This window comes from Taudactylus pleione, unplaced genomic scaffold (genome assembly GCF_031769625.1).
Source record: "Taudactylus pleione unplaced genomic scaffold, aTauple2 ptg000053l, whole genome shotgun sequence".
In the NCBI taxonomy this organism is placed as follows: Eukaryota; Metazoa; Chordata; class Amphibia; order Anura; family Myobatrachidae; genus Taudactylus; species Taudactylus pleione.
The window spans coordinates 31594884-31618803 of record NW_028284455.1 but is presented as its reverse complement, the minus strand read 5'-3'; the positions used below and the strand labels follow the sequence as shown (position 1 = coordinate 31618803).

The window sequence follows — 23920 nt, the reverse complement described above, 5'->3', positions numbered from 1 at the left end:
ATCCACAACACGTGAGAGCCAGACTGCCAATATGATGGCGTTTTTGAGATCCGAACATAACTGAGTAAAACCGAACCGCTCATCTCTAAGTAGGACATATCTGCCAACCGTCCCAATGTTTTAAAGGGGTAACCAGGTTAGTTTTGACTTTTAAATGATTGCCCCTTTAAAACATTAGGCAGACTCGCAGGAACGTCGCCAATGCCTGATGTCGCAAGGCTATTACATTTACCCCTTAGTCTGAAAATATATTTACATATATTTTAATAAATTTGGGAACACATTGACGGAGAAAGCAGACTTCTTTTTAAGTCAGTGATATGCCATTTTGAATCCATTATTGCTGATAGTCTTAGCTTCAATAACCAACTAGCATGAACATCTCTTTTCCCATAGATGTATAGTCTCTCAATGTCTGCTGGTTTCTGTCTTCTTCAAAATCACATAAGTAAATACACTAATTATGGTTATGTTTCTATAAAGGCCAAAGCTAGCCATTACCCAGCCTAGAGCTAATCTTTTATCCCAAGCAAATTACCCTTGTGGGGGAAGCAAGGCTTAGAAAATATTATGCATCACCAGTTGTCTGGTAAGCACCTTTTTAATTGATGAATCATTGAGATTGTATTTTGATAGAAGAACAAAGCCATTTCTGTACTACCAGCATACACAAGCAAAAGCTGAAAATATTGAATGATTTCTGTTAGTTACACAGTAGTCGCCATCACTGCCTGTACCGTATGTGACTTGTTAATCACTGGGAAGTAATTCATTCTGCTTTTCTTGTTTTCCCCAGAACAGGAAGATCTGTCCAAAGTTATGTGAGACACAGGAAATGAATGAATAAGTAATGAGAAGACCTGAAGTGTGTGAGTCCTGATGACACAGCAGACAGGAGGTAGAGGAGCAATGCTGGGTGATTCTTGTAACATAAGGCTCATTAGTGTTGTATGGAGCTATGTTTTTTTATATTAAACATACTTATTAGTTAGAATATTTAAATGTACACATAATAAAAGGGAATTCAGTATGTATTGCTACTACAGATATGTCCTTCCTCTTCTATCTCCCATGCGTTATGAGTCATGTTACACAGGGCACATGATAGCCGCCAGCTTCCGTGAGACATGGCCGGCGCAGGGCGTCTTTTTCACCGCAAATCCGTCTTATTCGCAATGCGTTGTGAATAAGAAGCACAAGCAGACTTTACTGATTAAATTGATATGTGGCATGTGTACGTTCTATGTGCGGCTGCTGACGCTGTAATGTAGCATTACAGATACATCTGCAGTCACACGCAGAACATATACATGCCGCATATCATTTTAATCAGCAAAGTCTGCTTGTGCTTCTTATTCTCATCACATTGCAAATAAGACTCATTGCAGTAAAAAATGATGTACGAAAAGCGTCTCAGCATGAATAGAGTCTTACACATCAATATGTCATATATTAAATACTGCTAGAAGGACTACATCTAAATAAAATGGGATGCGGTCATAATACCGATAGTCGGGTTGCCGGCGCTTAGAATGCCAGCGCTGGAATCCAACACCTGTCAGAATCCTTGCGCGGGCATCCCGGCAGTAAGTTTTGGGGTTTGGAAGGGTTAGGCACTAGGGGGAGGGTAAGGGTTAGACACTAGGGGGAGGGTAAGGGTTAGGCACTAGGGGGAGGGTAAGGGTTAGGCACTAGGGGGAGGGTAAGGGTTAGGCACTAGGGGGAGGGTAAGGGACTAAGGGGGGAGGGTTAGATTTACGGCGCGGAGGGGGGAGGTTAGGTTTACGTTGTGGAGGGGGGAGGATAGGTTTAGACACTAGGGGGGAGGTTAGGTTTAGGCAGCAAAGAGGGAGGGTTAGGGGTAGGGAGAGTTAGGATACTGACCGACTGGTGTTGGTATCCTAACCCAGTCAGGATGCCGGCGTCGGGATTCTGACTGCCGGAATCCTGAGTGCCGGCACCCCGTACCCACCCCAATAAAACCATGTTAGTAATTATATTGTTTCTCACATTTCCACCACACTGACTAGTCATAACACAGAGCATTTGGCAATTGCAATTGTTGTGCCAAGGTTTTATCAATGTATAGGAAAGTCCCAAATCATTTCCTAGAATTTAGATACCCGATGAATCTGAATTAATAGACTTCCTGGGGAGATAGCCCGACAAGGTTAGAATACAGACACTTGTCGGTAGTTATTCTAACCCTGCCCCTCTCCCTACCCTAACCCTCCCTCCCCGATGCCTGAACCTAACCCTCCCCCCCCTAGTGCCTAAACCTAACCTCCCCTCAGCCTAAACCTAACCCTCTCACCTTAGTGCCTAACTGTAACTCTCCCCCTAGTGCCTAACCCCAGTACTTACCTTCGGGATGCCAGCGCTGGTATTCTGACTAGTGTCAGGATTCCGGCTTCAGGATTCTGACTGCGGAAATCCCAGCGGTATTGACCACACCCCGTCCCTCAGCGCCATATAATAAGACAGTGCCTGTGCTATCCTAATAAATCTAAGTTGCTCACTAATACTTTGTGGTATTCTGCACTACAACAATACAGTATGTACTGCCTGGTGCTGTCGCGCACTGCTATATGCCTTTATTTTGTTACGCATACAGGAGCTAAGAGTCCTCATTGCATATTCATAACTGCACCAAGAAAGTGAAATATGAGGCCATGAATAAATACCTTTTCTGTTTGCAGAGCAGAGCAGAAGTATATACTTTACCTGACTTTCATTTTAAACTATGTAAATAGGACAATTTACCCCGTGATTATAAAGTCAGAAGGGGGTAGGGAATAAACATATGCATCTGCAGTACACCAAGACACTGCTATTGTGTCAAACATTAGTCAGACTGCAGATTGTTAAACACTAAAATGGCAGATTGTTCCCTTTCCAGAACAGAATTTTACTCATTCTACTGTCATTACTGCTGCTAGATTGATTCTAAGATATGCAGCTATTCATCATTACATTCTGCATTTTCTGTCTGCAGTACAAAAACAACATATGATATGAATTCTGCTTCTTTTAAAAAATAACAATCTCTTAATAGTATGAAACAAATGATGCATACTGTACATTTAAGGAAAGTCATCCGCTTATGGTTATTATAAATGAGGAAATAATAGTTTGTTTGAGGCAGGTTTCTCAAGAATGTGTTTTTTCATACAGAACATTTTATTATAGATTTTATATAAATAATCTAGACATTATGCCACCATCAAAGGGGTCACTTGTTGCTCTTCTGGCATGTGTGTGCGTGTGTTTGTGTATGTGTGTGTTGTGTATATGTGTGTTGCATCTAATCTTGAATGCAGTTTCTCTCTCTCTCTCTCTCTCTCTCTATCTATCTATATATATATATATATATTATATATATATAATTATATCAAGCTATGGGAACTTTTTCATGCATAAATAGATACTAAAAAACTTCACAAATGTAGTCAATGAGGTCACCAATAGAAGATTTGTGCATTTGATATACTGGGGTGGATGATGCACATAATAAGATGAATTTAGAAAATGCATGTGATGCAATTTACTCATATTTTTGCCAACATTTCCCTTTCTTGTTTGCTTATCGATTTACATTACGAAGTTGTACATTTTGTCTTGGCAGATATTACAAATCACCCATTAAGGCACACTCAGTAGTCATATCAAAATACAGCAGTTGAGCTTCATGTTGGGCATTCAATGGATTATCCATAATGAGCTCTGCAAAGCTGTACAAATGGAGAGATAACTGTATAATGGGAATACTGTCCTTAATGCTAGACAGTGCTACAGCCAATTACTTTTTATGTGAAAATGGCAAACATTTTTTTAGGAGAGCATTTGAAGTTTGCATTGATTCTCTCTGAGTGTAATGCTGTGAAGTTGTCCATTAAGATTGGGGTTGCATGTCTGCAGAGTATAGAACTGCTTATTTCATCCAAGAAGGTTTTTTGAAGACTTTTTGAACTCTTCATTACAATAGTTAAAAATTAGAAGCAGGATTTTAAATTAACCTTTGGCTTGTAGTTGATCCTACAGTTTTACATCCAGGTTTGGATTCTAGAAGGGCTTGTTTCTCTATTTAAATTGCTCGCCTGTTTTTTTATATAACATGGACCTTTCTTTACCACATAAACCTCTACTTGTGACCTTCATTGTTCAATATTTGTTTTGTTTAAGAAAATTTATACTATAAAAAAAACAATATATCAGACAAGTCCTAAAATTTGTGTCAGACCGACAGGCATTTTATCTGACATGCCTGACACCCTTAAGATATTGTGGCCATACACTGAGGGAGATGTACTAAGCCTTGGCGAAAGATAACCTGGAGAGATAAAATACCAACCAATCAGCTCCTGTCACTTTACAGGTTGTGTTTCAAAAATGACAGGAGCTGGTTGGTTGGTACTTTATTTCTATCCAAGGCTTAGTACGTCTCCCCCACTGTGAGAAGTCACAGTGCATGGTCACACAATATCCGGTGTCCATATGTCCATCGGTCAGCCGCGGCAGTGCATACAGTGCCTGATGCGGGCGACTTGTAACTGCAAAATACTGTAGCGACCGGACATGCTGGACGATTCTGCATGCTTAACCGATTTATATTTTCGGATTGGTCGCGCACATATGCAGTACAATTATCTGGGCGATCCCTAGGTAATTGTATAATGTATCCCCATCATAACCTATCATCTCGTGCACTGGAGCTTTCAGGTGACACTTATCATTTTGGTTTGAAAAGATGGTAGTCTTAGCTTTCACCATATTTTGTACGTCCCCACCCCCACCCCCCAGTGTTGCGGGCTTACTAGTACTTTACGTTTTCAGTCTTCACTACCCTCTTTAATGTCTACTGGCGGTGTAGGATGATGAGTGGAAGTGAATGTATGGCATGCTAGCTCTTTACATCTTTCACACAGTATTCAGGTCCCAGCAGCTGTCTACATGAGGCACAATAAAGATGTGAGTTACAGCAGTAATTATGCGCATACATCAAGTGAGCCTGTGATCTTTTTAGCAGATGGATTATGGTTTTTCTGCAAGGTGAAACTCACTTTATTGCTCTATGAAAGGAAAACCTTAGCAGTCGTACCTTTGGGAAGAGCCTGTGATATTCCCATATAATAACATTCATTTGATCCTTGAACTACCATTTGTGTGATTCTGCTCTCATTTCACCTTTTCTAGTGTGTATGTGAATATATTTGAGCCTATATGAGGTAAATTTACATTATTAGTAGTGATGTCCAAATCTGTTCTAAACTGTACCCATCTGCTAATGACAGTGGAGGTGGCCATTTTGGGGGCCAAACTGATATTCCTAAAAATGGAGCCGAACTAGTCACATCAGCATGAAGGGGTGCCGGACTTTAGATAGACAGTAAAAAGGTTGACAATGTCTAGATAGACACCAGATGTTAGACAGTCAATAGGTCGACACAATAAAGGTCGACCACCTGTACACATGCAGCAGAGGACATATGTAGTAAATGCCCGCCCAGTTGTGACGTCAGTCATGACACATCGGGCCAACGATTAGTAAGTGTGGGCCTGATTCAGCAAGGATCGCAGATGCTAATACGTACGCAGGCAGCCGATGTTTGCTTTAAGCACATGCGGCTCACTGCGAATGGGAAAGCGATTTCAGAGATCACGCAGATTCATTGTAAAGTGATTGACAGGAAGTGCTGTTTGTGGGTGGTTACGGGAAGCGGTCAGGCGAACGCAGGCGTGCCAGTGTGTTGCAGGGGCGTGCATAAATTATCCACTTCATGGCCATACGCAGCCTGAGGCCTCATAGCGTACGCTGAAGTTAGCAATTCCTGAGTGAGGTCTGACCTGCCTTAACTGTGTGTATGGGTCCGATGTTACCAATTATTTTGCTACAGTATGTTGCCCAAGTATACGGATGTAAGGGGAAGTGGGCGTCCTTATGTTAGGCTGTGATCGCAATGCAAAAGCAAACATTTTCAAGGAGTATTGGAATCCTAATTGTCATTGTGTATAAAATCACACCCACATAAGGAAAGCCAAATCTACATTTATAGTATTCACTTTAATATTTTATTTTTGGGTCAGTCTGTTGATCATTGATGCCACACAGCTGTGGCCGCAATTGATAATATGCCTCACAGCAGTGGCCCCAATTCATATTATGCCACAAAGAAGTGCCTCAACTTCATAATATACCTTTCAACAGTGTCCCCAATTCATATTGACACATATCAATGCGTCAATTGATATTATGCCTAACATCAGTGGCTTAAAATCATTTATGTCTCAGAAAAGTGCCCCAAATTCATAGTATATGTGCCTCAATACATAATATGCCAAAATACAGTGCCCCAATACATAATATGCCACACTTCTGTGCCACAATACAGAATATGCCACACTTCTGTGCCACAATATAGAATATACCACACTACAGTGCCCCCAATACATAATATGCCACACATCTGTGCTGGTGGAGCCGAGACTAGCCGCGGATGGTGGGAAACGCAGATCTCGGCCCGAAGAGTGACCTATAATTCCAGCTCCCCAGTCTCTGTACGGAACACAATGCAGCACAAATCTCCTAAATTCTAGCTTTCTTCCAGAGCTCAGCATGGAGTTTAGGGTGTAGCACCCTGTTAAAACAACCCAGCGTGAACATTCATTTAATTTAGCGCATCTACTAATTATTACCTCCAGAGGTTGTTGTCTTTGGATTATAGTGTGTTTAATAGCTGGATACCTACAGTATATAGAATGTAGACACTAGCACCAGCCTTAATGGGTGTACTCATTGATCTCATCCAAACTGATCCACAGTAGCATCAAGGCTAAGGATTTAAACAGCAGACTTTTAATTCAGGATCCTGTAAAGGTTCTTTAAAGCACAGATACCTGCAATGTCGGCAGTCAGATAAAACCCTGTTATGTTATATTGATGCAACCCTCTGTGTCTATATATCTTCACAGAATGCAATTCCAACAATTCTCCAGTGCCGATCGTTTTGTCAGATCTTAGTGCTGAAGGGAGTAGAGATTCAAAGCTGTGATTTTCATACTAATGATTAGGACTACTCTGTAGCTCTGCAGGTAGATTTGAAGAATAGACACCAGACTGTTACAAAGATTAGCAGACTGATAAATCATTGCAGTCTACACCTATCAGCACGGCATACCCCCCCAACGAGAAGGGCATAACCTATTTGGGGCATGCTATGTACCGCCAGGGTGTGCAAAGCATTTTGAAAGTGTTCAGCAGATTCCATCCTGTAAAAAAAAAAAATGCAAATAACAGGGGGCGCTACAGACACAACAATGTGATTGTGAACCCAAGGTTTTTCAGTCCAGGGTCCAAAATGTGATAGAGAACAGGAAATGTTCCCAATAGACCACACATGGTATACATACATATATATATATATATATATATATTATATATATATATATATTGAGTGTATGTCACCATGCGCAAGATGTGGTCCACAGAAATCTAAATAGGACAGTACATATGTGTCCTTTTACACTCATCATCAATACAGCATATGGCGCAAGACACCCGGCGTGACTGAGCGGCTACGAGAGGTGTAGCATATTATCTTTCCTATAAATTTTGCAGCAAAACACCACTCAGTGTACCAGAGATGGGCTGAGACTTTTACCGCACAGGAATTAGTTTTAAACACGTACAAAGTTGCAGATGAAGCAACTTGGAGTGAGGAGCAGCCGCTGCATCGTAGAACTTTGTATACAGATTCAGACTCATTTGCTCAAAGATGTACAAATGTTGTCATATTAGTCAGTGCAGTCTAGCAATGTAGTTTTATCACTTCCAGCTCTTTTATTTATGCAAATAAGATGCACATTGTAAGTGGAAAAGATACTCTGAACCTGGTGCACTGAGAGGGGCTGTTTGGCGCTACTGAAGCCACAGTGTATGAGGACACATCTGTAGGATGGGTCCTAGTGTATTTAGGGTTGCTATAATATCCCATTAATTAGGGACACGTATGAATAGTACAAGTTATGTGACTGATTAAATCCATGTGAAATGCAGACTTGAAATCAGCCAGCCACAGAACCTGTGTGATTCATATGTGTCCCTGATTAAAAGAATATTACAGGGTGTTTCACTCGCTATTGGCCCCAAAGTTTTTCTTATAACTTTAATAGTAATTGACGTAATTTAGTGAAATGTGACTCAGACATAACCTTGGTCTATGAGAAACATGAGGAAGTCATAGCAAGTGTTGAAAGTGTTCACCATTAGCATCCAGGCCAGCTGTTCATGCATGCGTGAAGTGAAGGCCAGCTGTTCACCACCCTAGTCAGCAGCGCAGTCCAAAATTCAAATAGGAGAGCCACACCAACTGCCAGTGAGGACGCCAGTGAGGATGGCAGTTGGTCTGGTTCCCCTATTTGAATTTTGGACTGTGCGGCAGCCCCACCCCTGGAGCCACCACTGCTGGTCAGTAGGTATTCCTGATTCTGAGAGCAGTGTTGTGTACTGAGGCGTCTAAATTCATCGTGTCTGTGTTACTTGCCAATACCAACTGGTACACAGCTGAACAATGCATATTTATTGTCCAGACGTACTAGAAAACTGAGGCAATAAAGGTATGCCAAAGACAGTTTTATTGAATATATTTGAATTATTATACACATCAATTACTATTAAAACTTATAAGACAAAATCTGGGGCCAATAGCGAGTAAAACACCCTTTGTAACATCCCTAATCACACTATGACCCCCTTAGTGCTGTTTCCTTTCAGTTTATCCATCCTCATGGGAACAGTATAATTAGGGGGTGCAAAAGACAAAAGAAATACAATTAACCAACAGTTTTAATTTTTCAGCAATAACGTGTACATAAAGAGAATAGCATACAAATCAAATGTCTGTTTGAAGTCGCTTCCAGTGTTTGGAAATCCCGCTGCTGACTTCACCAGATACAATCTCTGTGCCTCCACTTTAACAGCCCCACATCATCAGCATCTCTGTGTTAGCCCTGGTCATTTACACCTGTTCTGTTTTACCCCTAATGACTTCATTAGGGGTAGTGTCCTAGTTCTCATGTGCCATTTTAGAGGAGTCCATATTAATTACATATACCGTATATACTCGAGTATAAGCCGACCCGAATATAAGCCGAGGTACCTACTTTTACCCAAAAAAACTGGGAAAACGTATTGACTCGAGTATAAGCCTAGTGTGGGAAATGGCAGGAGCTGGTAGTGCCCCCAGTAGTAATTCCCCCTGGTTGTGCCCCCAGTAGTAATCCCTCCTGGTAGTGCCCCCAGTGGTAATCCCCCCTTTCAGTGCCTCCAGTAGTAATCCCCCCCTGGTAGTACCCCCAGTGGTAATCCCCCTTTTAGTGCCCCCTGTAGTTATCCCCCACTGGTAGTGCCCCCTGTAGTAATCCTCCCCTGGTAGTTCCCCCAGTGGTAATCCCCCCTGTAGTAATCCCCCCCCTGGTAGTGCCCCCTGTAGTAATCCCCCCCTGGTAGTTCCCCCAGTGGTAATCCCCCCTTTTAGTGCCCCTGTAGTAATTCCCCCCTGGTAGTGCCCCCTGTAGTAATCCCCCCCTGGTAGTTCCCCCAGTGGTAATACCCCTTTTAGTGTCCCCTGCAGTAATCGCCCCCTGTAGTCCCCACCCCCCAGTAGAGAGATACGTGACAAGACTAAAAAAAAAAAATCTCTTACCTGTAACTCCCGCTCCTGGTCCCGCCTCTGTCCGCTCCTCCGGCCGCTTTGCATGGGAGAGACGTCGTCATGACGACGTGTCTCCCATCACCCACTGTGGGAGCCGGAAGATGGCTCCCGCAGTGGGAGCAGCAGCAGCCGCTGAGAGTCTGACAGACTTGGAGAGGGGTGATGGGTGTTGTGCTGGGAGAGGGGTGCTATGGTGGGGCAGCGGTGATGTGTGCTGTGTGGTGATCTGTGAGGGATGCTGGGAGCACAGCACAATGGAGAAGGGGCCACAGCACAGTGAGGCCATACGCTTTTTCAGGATCCTATGACAGGGGCACCACCCAAAATCTTGCGTAGGGCACTAATTTGGCTAGGGCCGGCTCTGAGAAACTATAACCATTCTAACAACCTTGTATGTATATGGCATATTACATGGAAAAGTGTGGTATATAATGTGGAGAAGGATAGTACAGTATATAACATGGAGTAGTTTGTTATATAACATGGTGAGGTGCAGCACATAGCATGGAAAGTGCTTGCATGTAACAGCAGTGTGTTTCAGGGATGAAAGCAGGTGGATGGTCTGTAGCTAAGTATTCTTTGTTGAACTTTCTGTTCGTATATTAGAATTTGACAACATTATGGTGAATAACAAAGGACAGCTTTCTAGTGACTGATGCGAGAACAAAGGCATCTGTTACAGCACCACACATGCTTTCTCCAATGACCGTACATATATTATATCATTTTGTGGGCATTTTTTTTCTTTCATTAATTTTCAAACTCAATATGAAATATTATATCTGCTTTGTTAGTGTTTTTTTTATTTTTTCTTAAATCAAACAGAATTGTGAATGCATTTTTAACTATCAAAACAAATTATTAAAACTCTGCTTGCGCTTATGACCTGGTTGTTGCATCTGGGTGTATGTTTTCCTTAAATCTGGTGCACTTGATACTGATTTAGAGCTGGATGCACCTGGCGATGTGTATGCATCAGCATATGGACGTAAAAAATCTATTTTTACCTGTGAATTTTGAGAGATTCATTTTTGGACACCTTATGCAGCCAACTCGTTATCATTACTTTGTTTTTTAATAAATAGAATAAAATGTAGCACCTACTAACATATGTGGCTTAAAAAACTATTACTATAAACTAATATCATTTTTGTTATTTTTTACTTCAGTATACATTTTTTGTTTGCTGAGGAAAAGGCAGCATGTGCAATCTAACATTACTGATTCAAGTGAGGCCTAATTAACCCACTTCAGTTTTGTGTGATGCGCCACATCCTCTTGGCACAATATTGAAGAGTATCAGTGTCTGTTCTAGACAAGCCACTTGCCAGATGCCGGAGGTTATTTTATGAAGGAACGTGCCACAGATTAATGTCAATGAGTCCAGTAAAAACTTTACAGTACTATAAAAATCTGTAGGCCACAGAGTCTTTTTGTGTGTGTAATTGGCAACAAACTAATTATAAAAAGAAATTCAATATTAACAATCATTAAAAAAAAATTTCTCTAAAGCACTTTGATATTGTAAATACAGCAGGCCTGCTAGGTGGGCTTCCTGAAAGGGTTTGAAGGCCTACGGTATGTAATTAAATGTCTTGGCATTGCTTCTGAAGGACATTGGCAGATGTCCAGATAGAATTTTTCCCCACTCGAGTCATTTAATTAAAACCATAGGGATAAAAAAGGTTGTTGGCAAAAAAGGTTTTACTCTATTGGATATGAGCAGACAAGGCAACAAAGCAGATAAAACAGGATTAGCAAAGCCGTTTAGTTGGATGTCACACACTGGGTGACATTCTCTACAGAGATGGAGTTTGGAAGGATTAATTTACAGAGCATGAAGATGTAACGGACAATAAGGCTCTATTAACCATTCTAATGCTGCAAATATAATGTGTGATAGCGTTTGCCCTACGAAGGCCACAAGCAGTTTGATAGCGATGTCATTGTACAGGATTATGCTGGGATAGTTTAAAATAGGCACAGCGCATTGCAAAAGCTTATGTGTAAATTAATTCCATCTTCATTTCATATTTGCATCTGGTTTGTCAACAAGGTGTTAAATCCAGAGCATGCAACCACCAGCACAAACCATGAGGAAATAGACCTCCTTGCTGTCAATTTCTGTTTTTCAGATGCCATTTTGGAAAGAAATGTATATATCTGCTTTCAGTTATGTCTGTTTATCTGCTAGTGTTATTTCATAAAAATCAAATTGGGTACAATCTAGGATTCCAGATTTACTCCTGTCATCCTTATAAAGAACTATGGTCCTAATTCACCGTGCACTGCTGATCGCAGATTCCTGATTATCGGGAATCTGCGCAGGACACATTCTGCGAGTGTGCAGAATGAGTCCAGCGTAGTCACATGCAGCCCCTTCGATGCCTCTGCCTGATTGACAGGCAGAGGCATTTAAGGGGCGGTGCGGGGGCGGCCCGTTTTCCGGGAGTGGCAAGGTCAGGGACTGTGTCGACCGACGCAACTTCCTGGCCTCGCAAGCCAGCCAGCCTGTGTAAGCTGAGGCTTATTCAGCTGGCTAGTGGCCCCGCACCGTCCACCATCGGTCACAGTGCTGGGATAGCAAATGCAGCAGGGGGTGCCATACAGGGGGTGTTCAGCTTTGCAATTGCGAACCTTGCTGAATCACCCCCTATGTTCATTATAATGGAAGTTATACATTGCATAGACTCGGAATGAAATTAAACAAAATTAATTATTCTGCTTGGGAGCAGACTGACACTTCCCATGCTCTGATAAGTCTCAGGGGTTGAAGTAAACTATGTAGACAAAAGTGATTGGACACTGACAGCAAATAGATAAACAAGATTTTATTGACATCAGTACTTTGCAGTAATCACTGCACGTGGTGGACCTACAGACACCTTTCTTGGCAAACTGTCCACAAGTTCCTGGACAACAGCAAGTGGTAAGTTTTGTCATTCCGCCTTAAGTACAGTGACCAACTGTGACACTGAAGAAGGTTGAGTTGGCCCAGAGCACACCTGTTGCTCCAATTCATCCAAGAGGCTCTTAGAGGGGTTAAGATCTGGACTCTGAGCAGGCCAGTCCATCCGGGTTACCAAATTTCTGTATACCAGTCCAGCATCGCCCTGGAAACAGGACAGGTGGCATTGTCGTCCTGATAAACACATTTGTTTCCATAAAACTGCAAGTGCATGGGTCTCACTACAAAGTGTTCTTGTCGAACACGACACATTAGTGGCCATTTGGAACTCGTGTACAATGGTATTCATGGTATGCATTTTGCTTGCTCAGCGGTATACAATCACTTTTGTCTACATAGTGTACTAAGCCTTGAAGAGAGATAAAATGAAGAGAAAGTACCAACCAATTAGCTCCTAACGGTATTTTTTCAAATACAGCCTGTAAACTGGCAGTTAGGAGCTGATTGGTTGGTACTTTATCCCTCTCCACTTTATCTCTCGCCAAGGCTTCGTAAAACTCCCCCCTCAAGAGAGCAGTATAGTTACAATACAGCTACAATACAGTAAAAGTGGGTCAGAAAAATTGGATTTTATCAGGCAAAAGGACCAGCTCTAGTACATGAATATTTTACTGTATGACTAGGCTTATCCTAATATCCCTTTGATCCTATGATATACACAGGTTCTGTGTATTCAAGCCTGGATTTCACCTGGTTTTAATTAGCCTCAGAACGTGTAAATAAATCATAGATGTCCCGGATTAAAGGGATATTATGGCATGTCTATGTATGACCCTTTTATTTCAAACATGTGCCTCCATTTTGGTGTCTCCCTGCTTACTCTCATCACTTCTTTCTGGGAAGGCAGCAGAAAAGGAAGGATGATAGGATTTATAGTTGGCTTGTCATTGGGGCCTGCATAATTTGCTAGTGGTTTTATTAGGGAAGTTTAATGCATCTGTGAACTATTACAGTTTTTTTTAAGACTTGAAAATTAATGAAAATTAATTGTCAAATACATTTTCCATTCTATTGTAGGGTATTGGGTTTTGTTATTGGAAGAGGGCAGTGATAATTTGTTAAAAGATCTAACTATATCTCCAAAGTCCCAGAACCGATCAAGTATTTATGTACCGTTCAAAGCAGATCATAGCATTTTATTGCCTTATTCTCAAAGGCCATATACTCACTAAATTGGAACCAATGGATGAAAAAGCTTACAAATGATGAAAATTACCTTTTTGTAAAAGAATGAAGTGATTCTGTTGCAGGCTACAGCCTAGGAAATGCATGAGATTGGTATCGTTTGCTAATGTAACAATACTGTGCCGTGAGTAGTAACGTTGTAGCATTTTCTTCTTGGACTTCTTTTTTGTTTTCATTGGACATTAATATTAGAATAATATAATATAGACAATGATAAACTTAATTTATATAGTAAATATATATGTTGAGATCATATTGGATATGCATTTTCTACACATTATAAAGGGAGGGGAATTCTACATGTATGTTGAGGTCATATTGAATGCAGAAATTAGCATTTTCTACAAATTGCAAGGGGAGGGGTTCTACATGTATGATGATCATATTTAATGCGGAAATGAGCATATTCTACACCTTGCAAGGGGAAGGGGGCCTTCATGTATGTTGAGATCATATTGGATATGGAAAAGATAAATGGTCATATTTGTATGCATACTGGGGGTGGGAATATAAATGTATATAAAAAAAAAAAATATATATATATATATATATAGTATACATATATATAATGTATACATAATTAAAATCACATTGGATATGGAGAAGAGACATGAGCTACAAAGGAGGTATTATGGGACCCCATTCCAAGTTTTTTTTGTCTAGAGCCACTAGAGGTCTAATGCTGTACAGATGAGGGCACTGCAACAACAAGTATATCGTGTTTAGTTTGTTTCAGCAATGTTTCGGGTCATCTGAACCCGGTATTAAGCTATATTACAACAGGCACACAGAAGGGAATACATTTTAATACACAATATGGTGCCAAAAACCGGCTATGTTATGTAATAACTGGATCCACATTATAAGGGTCAGTACTCACACAGCTATATAGTGTATGACTCTCAGAGCCCTATTTATCAATTAATGTTTACAGGATATCACCCAAAAAACCACCTGTCTTCAAGGGGTACCTGCAAATATTAATGTTCCCCAAGATGTACCATGGAGGGATTGCATATCTGCCATGGACTCTCCTTTTCCAACAGCAAATACAGCCTCCTAGGTTTCTATGGGTTCTGCTATGCAGTAGGATTTACCAAGTTTGACTCTAAAGATAGCATTAGCCTATAGTAGCCTATGGCTACTGTATTGGGGATTTTTTCAGGCGCCCCCCACTCACGCATGCATAGGCCAACGATGCGCAGTACGCACAGAGGACCCGATCCAGGAAATGACACTGTCCCGACAAGGAGCCTGAAGCAGAGTGATAGACTCTTATCTGAGCCTGCCTCCAGGCAAAAGCTTGTTACTAAATTAGCTTGGAAATTTACATTTTCATGTTGCAAATTTAGGCGTAAAATATTTATCACATCTGCATTTAAAATGTAGATTGTGATAAATATGCCCCTCAGTAAGCCAATTACTATGGAGACATAAGGACAAGTCTGCATGAGTAGTGCAGAAAAATAGGTGATGAAATAAGTTAAATCATCATGATTGGCTGTTAAAGTGCAATAATTTATTAGAACATAATGATACCATTGACAGTGGGGATCATAGTTCTTACTTACTTTTCTTAGCTATCCATTTATTGTGTAGCATATTAGATTATAATAATATACTGATGGTGTCCTTTACAGCTAGGCACATGTCTCTCTATGTTGCTATTTTTCTAGCTGTAGCATTGCTATCGATAAATTCAACTATTTTACCTGAGTGTTATTTCTACTTTTCAAATATTGTATTTCTTTTTTCTGGCATCTGTATTCCAATACATTGAATGTCTTTTTTTGTCATTTTGCTTGTTTGTTTTTTGGATTATAAACCTACTTCCGTTCAAATGCTGTAAATAGACTCATCTTTGAGCATTTATTATGAGATTGGATTAAGATTTTTATTTGATTGTAGCAAATTACAATTTAGGAGAGATGGGATAGCGTTCACATTGGTTTTATTGAAAAACCAGTGCCGGGCCGGCACTGCAGAGCAGCAAAAATCACTAGGAAAATGGCGGCGGCCATGTTCCCGGTGTTACGCATGCCCAGTACTGATGTCCACCCAGAAAAAAAGGCGCAGGTGCCATTTTCCTGGAAAGCCATGTATGCGCAGTAGATTCTGGCACAAAGCCAGAATCTACTGCGCCGCCACAGAGGAGGTGACCCGCACGGAGCCTGCACACTGGCCCTCTCCTCTCTTAGAACACCCCTGCCTGTCACATAATGATTAACACCTAAAAAATAATGCAGAGACTGCATATTGCATATTATCTCAACCTAAACCCCACTTTACCTTAGTAGCCCCCACATTTAATAAAAAGAGACCCCATATAAAATGTAGTTCCCACCTGTATCTACATGAAATGAACAGACCCTACATTCAACTGATATATCGCACCAACTCCTACATTACTTTAATTACCCCCACATTATATCAAAAACCCATACAGTTGCATTAATACCCTGCCAACTTCCCTCCGCTGCATAGCTTAAACACTGTCTGCCTCCTTCTTGTCTCTACACTTATAATGACCTGGCACCAGCCCCACCTATGCTTCATTCTGTAGGGTAAGCACTAAGCAGGACCATGCAGATGGCAGGGAGGGGGAGGAGCATTGGTAGAGACGAAAAGGTGAGTAACAGGAGGGAGGGGGAGTAGTGAGGCAGCAGGATCAGGGAGAAGAAAATAGAAAATATAGTACCCTGTTTGTCAGAGTAGGATCCTATCTGTGGACAGAGCATACAATCGTCGTAACTAAAATTACTTTTTATGCAGTGGCTGCTTCCTGGAGAGGGGGCTACAGAGGTCCCTTTAGCAAAATACAGTCCAATATCCAGGGCTGGAATTATAGTATTAACAATACACAGGCCTTTGCTTCTGATTCTTTCCCCATCTTCTAGCCGGATCTTTATTACAGTAGCTTTGAACATTTCTTAGATTTGACATTATGAGTAAGACCGATTTGTAACATGTTTTTTTTTCTGTTTTTTATGCAGATTTGTGACCTGGACAATATCCGAGTTGTATTCATTCTAATGGAGCACAAGACTGAGACCAGCTTTCTCTGTGAATATGGTACAGTGCAGCAGCTGGTGTTGTGAATCAGGCCGTGACCAGTCAGCTATCGGCTACTTCACAACACCAGGGTTGCATCACACCTCTGTCTTCATCTGGCAGTTCCGATGTCCGGGATACGTACCTAGTACTAACTCTGAGAAAACGCCTATTCCACCTGTCCTGACCATGTACCTTAAACGTGGAAAGCAGAAATATCATTACATTCCATTTGTGGAGGACACATATTTTCAGCAACAAATATTTTAATATACCTAAGCAATTGTTCCAATCTTATTCCATTACGATTATTACTAAATAACTCAGTTGGCCTGTTAGAATATCATGTAGCATTTGTTTGGATGGATATAGTAATTGTCTTATTTACAATGAATAAGGTTTTGAAATTAGAAATTTAGCAGTCATTATGTTGGATGAACCAATATTCAGCCTATTGAAGCATGAAGCAATTACATTCTTCTGAAAAATAGTTCAGCCCAATAAACATGGGTTTCATTTCAACCAGGACTATATATATGTGGAGTTTGTATGTTCTCCCTGTGTTTGCATGGGATTTCATTGGAGTGCGGTTTTCTCCCACACACCAAAGACCTAATAAGTTCTGATTTACTGTTAACTAGTTCTAACAGTGTGTGTATGAGGTGGGGATTATAGATTGTAACCTATATTTGCACAGGGACTAATATGAATGATAAAACATTCCCTGTCAAAGGCTACATTCTATGTAAGTGTTATATATGTCACTGTTATTTTATAACTATTATTTTCTTTTCTAAAGATGACATTCTGTGTATCAATGCATCTACTACATTGTATTGTCATAAATAATTATATTAGTGCATCTTCTGGTATTAATAAAATGCAGCACACTGCAATATGCTTACTATTGTACAAATATTAAAGTTGTCATGCTTATTGCTATTTTCATTGTCTGCTGTCTCCAGCCTACAGTACACTTGGTGCTATTTTTCGTAGTGCCGTCCTGATTTTCAGCAACAGAGAGGGGGATAATACCTGTATAGGAAGTGGCCCTGGTAAATAGTGGTCATGGCTGAAAACATATTGGGGACACAAACATTTCCAATTCCATCTTTCCCCACACAATATTGGGAGTTATACCTCCCATATGGTCACTACAGTATGTAATACCGGCGGCTGTTTTGTTCAAATCCCGACACGAGAAGCCCGACAGCAGGAGGTCCTGACGCCGGCTGGTAAGTACCCTAACCCTCCCTTAGCAGTGCCTAATCCTAAAACTCCAGGGGTAGTGCCTAACCTTAAATCTCCCCCTTCCCACACCATAATCCTAACCCTCCCGGGAGATGCCTAACCTACCCCCAAGGGTGTCTAACCCTCCACCCTTCTTGGTGCCTAACCCTTACCTTCCCCCCAAAAAACCTAATCCCGCTACACTCCCTAAACCTAACCCGCCTCCCCCTCCCCGGACTTGCCTCGTTTGGGCTGTCGTCCTTCGGCGTCGGGATTCAGATAGGCGTCGTTATTTTGACGCCTATCTGAAGTTCCCGTCGTGCTTCTCGTGTCGGGATATAGACTGGCGGCAGTTAGTCTGCCAGTCTATAAACTGCATCCCTTAACTACCTATTTATCATTTTTCGTAAAATTAGAATGAAATATAGTAAATGTTGATAGTAAAGGTAGCACAGAGGTAGGCAACATACGGCCCCCTGGCTGCTGTGGACACATCCAAACATGCTCTGAGACAGTTTTGCTGTTAGGGCACATGTCAATAGTCTGGCAGGGCATGCTGGGATGTGCAGTTCCACAGCAGCTTTAGTGCCACAGGTTGTCTACCCCTCGCCTGTGACACGATCCAGTCTTCCCTCCCCTTCTCTTTTGCTGTATCACTCTACAGGTCACAGTGAGGGATCTCTATAGAACGTTCCTAATTCCAAAAAGAAGACAACCGCTTTAAGATGGCATAATATATGGTACAGAGTTTTCTGAAAAGCATTCTTGTCCTCCATCTGTATGCTCTACAATTGCCTCATGCATTACCTATAGAGGGCATCACTGGGTGTCTTGTTTATGTGCAGGAAAATATAGCATGTAATCATGATATCCATAAAGCTAAATATGGGAGAACACAAAGCGCCTGTGCTACACTGGCTTTGGTCAGTGTAAGACAACATTGCAGAACTTTGGACAATAAGGGCCTGGCGCTGAGTTGGATGTACTCCCATTTGCGGAGCTTTTCTTGTGTGTTTTTGCACTGCACTTTCTCCAGAACCAGACGTGCGCAATTCTAGGTGATGCAGAGTCTTATTCAATTCAATTGTATCTTCATTTGCATAGGTTGACAGAAGTCTGGCTTAACATTTGCACCAAGTATAGGCAAGTTCATGTGCCCTATGATCTTGATAACAACTATCACACAAGGTGAAGGGTTAGCAGGTCAGTGATTATATGCATTTATTCCATGCAGGAAGTGCGCAAACAATTATAACCGACTTGCATTTAACTCATCATTGGGCCTTAATGTACAATGGTCGCCAACACAAGTAAGAGGTACCTGTTATGAGGGCTGAAGTAATATACAGGAGTATGCGCTACTCTACTTAAACCAGCAACAATCTCATTAAAATCATGCACACTAGTATAAAGTGGTATGTACATGCCCTTGAAGCCCTTACCATTGAACTCCTAATGCGTCTAATAAAAACATTTGAGCATCATTTACAGTGGATTAAGAGAAGGATAAAATGTGGGTGAAGGAAATTACAGGACGCCTGGCATGCTCTGGAGAATTCTAGAGGAGGAGGATATGGGACAATGCTTCAAGAAAAAAAAAAAAAAAATTGGTTGCTATGACAACAGAATGAAGATGTAACATTCACTGGCAGCATTTTCAATAGCATGCTGGGTGTTTGTACTTTTATTTAATGCCCACAAGTGTTATTTATATTTTATAAATAGTGTTTATTTTTTAAATGGGTAGCTAAACTTTTGTGAAACGCTTATTTTGGCCACACAAATTGACTGCTTGTTTGCATGTCTGAATATGAGTTGTATTTGCAATTTTGCTCACCTCTTCAGAGGCTGGTAGGCCAAATGGCTATAATCCAATGCATATATTCATATTTACATATTCAGGACAGATAGACACTGCTACTTCCAATGATAATTTATTATATTTTAGGCCTAATTTACCCCAAATTAAACCACAGACTGTATCACTAAACATCTGATTAGTGTCAATAGTGACTGGTGAAAAATGTAAGGTTTATACTAAGGGGCATATACAATTGGGCGCGAGGTAAAAACCTTGCGCCGAATTTTGGAATACTGCAGTTTTCCGCGCTCGCGATACCCACAGTATCTAATTAAAGAGCTGAAAACCCTGCGCCACGTAAAAAAAATAAAAAAATTATTCACTTACCTGCCCGGGGGTCTCCGCGGCTCCTGGTGGCCTCCCCTCTATCTTCTCACTGGAGAGGGGGCTGCTGGGAGGCACCAGGGGCTGTTGGGAGGGGCAAGGGCTGCTGGGAGATGTAGTTCTCTTGGGGGGTCACACACACAATCGTGCACACACACACACTCAAACACACTGACATACTCACCGCTGCTGCAGTAGTCAGGGACCCAACGCTGGATGAAGAAGACTGCACTTCCCAAGGTGAGTAATTACTGACTAATTAAGCTAATTGGAAACTTCCAATTGCTTAATTAGTCCACAGGGGGGGTTCCATCGGCGTGCCAGAGCAACTCCCGCTGATTTTTCCTGAAATTAACGATTTTTAGGAAAAATCACACTTGCTCGGGAGGTGCAAGATTTCAAACCTCCCGGGCGTAAAAAAAGAAAAAATCTGCACCTATTTGAATATCAAAAAACCCGCACCGGCAGGAAAAACCTCGCAGGTGCAGGATTTTTGCTATTCTCGCACCCAATTGAATATGCCCCTAAGTGTCTGGTTATAAAACCTGGTGCTTTCAAATGGGTTTATGCCTAAAATTTAAAAGGGCAATGCTTCTACTAGCCATGTTTTGCTGGGACTGAGATCTGACCAGTCTGCACTCATCAACCAAACCCTCTAATTGTGACTCATAGGATCCAGCCACTGGAGCACCCCAAAAAAGTACTTTCATTTTGGGGGCAAAAAAGTTCAAAGTGGACGTACAAACTTAAAAATTAGCTAAATAGACTTTTTGGGGGTCAACTATTTGGGTGAGGTGTTTGATTGCAGGTGACTGCTGCAGGTACGTTTTTTAAAACTTCAGTTTAGCGACTTTAAAACATGCTAGCACCCATTTTCATGTACCCCAAATTTGACAGGACTACTTATTTTCACAAAAGAATACTGCTTAATGCCTAATTAGAGACAATTGACATAACTGAAGTATTTAAATAGCTTTATTAGGACTATTCGGCGACCTCTACATTGATCCCCAATGTAAGTGCATCTCTTTGGGGTGTTCTGGCAGGTTTCCCCATTTCTGACAGCACTTTCCACCTATTCCAACTTTGCGGGTTGCCGTTTTTGCATGTTTTGGAATTGAATACGGCGAATAGCAGGGGCTCGCCCGATAAGTTTCCACGTCCAGAACACGCGATGTCGGGGGAAAGTCCAGCAGGCAAAACTTTATGACGGGTGCGAAACGAATTGAATACGGCCCATAATGGGAAACTTATTTTTCTGTGCGTCCGGGAGGAGATTCCCCGAAAACTTCATGAATCTCCAGGACATTCAGGTAGAGTATGTTAGTATGATGTAAGCAATAAGCATTTTCTAAAGATGTTATTAGTTACTGTACTTCTGCTGATTACAGACATACTATAATTTTGTTAAAGTCTAGTTTGCTAATTATTCTAACTGACTTCATTTTTGTTCTTTTCTCTAAGGCAGTGCTAAAATAAAACTACACTTTACTAAACTTTCAGAGATAAATATACTAACAATGAATATAGGACTCGTCCCTTACTATAATATGTTCATGGATTGAAGGAGACAAAGAAGAAATTCCTGGATCTTATCATTGCACATTAAGCTCAGTGCCCCGGGCTCTGCTCCAGCTCACCAGTGCGCTACAATTCCTATGCAGCAATAAATGATCATGCAGGGTGGCACAGTGTAACAGTGGGATGGCAACATGTCTGCCAGACTGGCATATTAGAGTAGGCAAGCTGTACTGTAGCCAACGGTGTTCTTTCTGAATGACTCCGTTATTCCTGGCATCACTGAATCACCGACCTGGAAACTCACCATGCTTGATTGGCACAAGACCCAACCCAGGCATCTTTTCTGCTGGATGTAGACAACAGCCTGATAAACATGTTGAAATTCCTCTCTGTCATTTCCCAGTACACTGTATGCTCTACAGAGCAGAGGGAGATGCATTTGGTGCTCGCTATACATTCATATGATTGCACAATGCAGTGTGTTTGATGTGCCGTAGTATAACACACACAAATACATTCCTTGACATAAATCTTATTTAATAAGCAATGATGTGATGTTGCCTATAACAACTAAATATATTTACTGTCATTAGTCTTACTAATCTAAAACGCTAATATATAATTGGTTGCTCAACATTTTTCTAAGCAGAATGTAATCAAATAAGCAATACGGAGAATTCTTTCCATGGAAACCAAATAATCAGTTTGCAACTAATACTGTATATGAACATGATTGGAATGTGAATTCATTTCATTTCACTTATGAATAATCTGATCTCTGGGCCTGATTCAGGTTTGAGAATAGAGTAAAATAAAGCAAGTAACTGTGCATCTTGGTAAAACCATGTTACACTGCAGGTGGGGCAGATACAAAATGTGCAGAGAGATTTAGATTTGGGAGGGGTGTGCCCAAACTGAAAGCTAAATTGCAGTGTAAAAATTGTGGGCTACATGCAAAATCAGCCAGTATTTACCCCACATGCAATTTTTTTTTATGTATTTGCATCATACTTGCCTACTTTTGAAAACTAGTTTCAAGGAGATTATAGTTGGTAGTACAATGCGCTGCGCAAATCGCAGTGTGCTGTTCATGGATGTTGTCATTCTCTTCCCATAGGGCGTATCTAGCTCCACCTACGGGCATATTTATTGCCACTCAGGACAGTGTCCTGCAGTGGCAAGTGAAAACTAAAGTTTTAAGTGCAGCATGCTCCAGGGGGGTGTGTGGACGGGTGTCTCTTCATTGATGATGATGAGGCAGTTTGAGCAGAAAGCTGGTATATATGAGCACTGTATACTCAGAAGACACAGGATGCACATCGGCAGGTGCATTTTTAAAACAGGAGAAATATCTCCAATGCTGTATGACTCCTACTGAGTGAATGATTAATACAGGCCAACCTGAGCATTGCTGGAGTAAGAGCCTGCAGCGTGCATACAGAGATCAGTGAGGCAATAAGCCCATTAAATAGAAATGACAGTGCCCAGCAGATGGCCAATAACCGGGGGTATGACAGATGGAGCCAGGCAAGGAGATTCCATGAAATGTACTACAGGGCACTTACACCCCTATTAGGAACTAGCAGAGGATGATTGGGCGCAGTCAGGGTGGCAAAGGCACTATGCTGGTGACTGCCGCCGACACACACACTGGCCACTTACCTTCTCCTTCCTGCCCTGGTTACACTGCTCCTCTGTCTTGCTGACTCCTCTGGTCACGGTTGTGCTCCATGTTATGGCTGCTGTGCTGTGTCCGATCCACCTGCACCACCCCAGCCGCAGTGAGAAGCTGCTGCTGGTGACAGGCTGCGACTGGCCTCTAGCTGGCTGTTGCTCCGGACCAGTACAGGTGCGAGGAGGAGGACGAGGAGCTGGTGTTAGTGCTGAAGCCGGGGTAGAACAATCAGCTAAGTAAGGACACTGCTACTCATAACTCTGCGGTGCGGTGGCCGGCCCCTTTAGTATCCGGGAGCATTGTGTAACTTCTCGGGGCAGCGGAAGACTGCAGTGAGCCGGGAGTCTCCCGCTTGATGGGCGAGAGTAGGTAAGTATGTTTTGCACCCCTTGTAT

The 23920-nt window shown here is 41.6% G+C and overlaps 1 long non-coding RNA gene across 1 annotated transcript in view; it reads left to right on the top strand.

The window, feature by feature from the left end:
• LOC148535340 (uncharacterized) overlaps positions 1–17821 on the top strand; it is a 121011-nt gene extending 103190 nt beyond the window's left edge. Inside the window, exons 3-4 of the long non-coding RNA XR_015875778.1 lie at positions 797–898; positions 16857–17821. This is a non-coding gene — a long non-coding RNA (uncharacterized LOC148535340). The remainder of the gene's footprint in view (positions 1–796; positions 899–16856) is intronic.
• The last annotated feature ends 6099 nt before the right edge of the window (positions 17822–23920 follow it).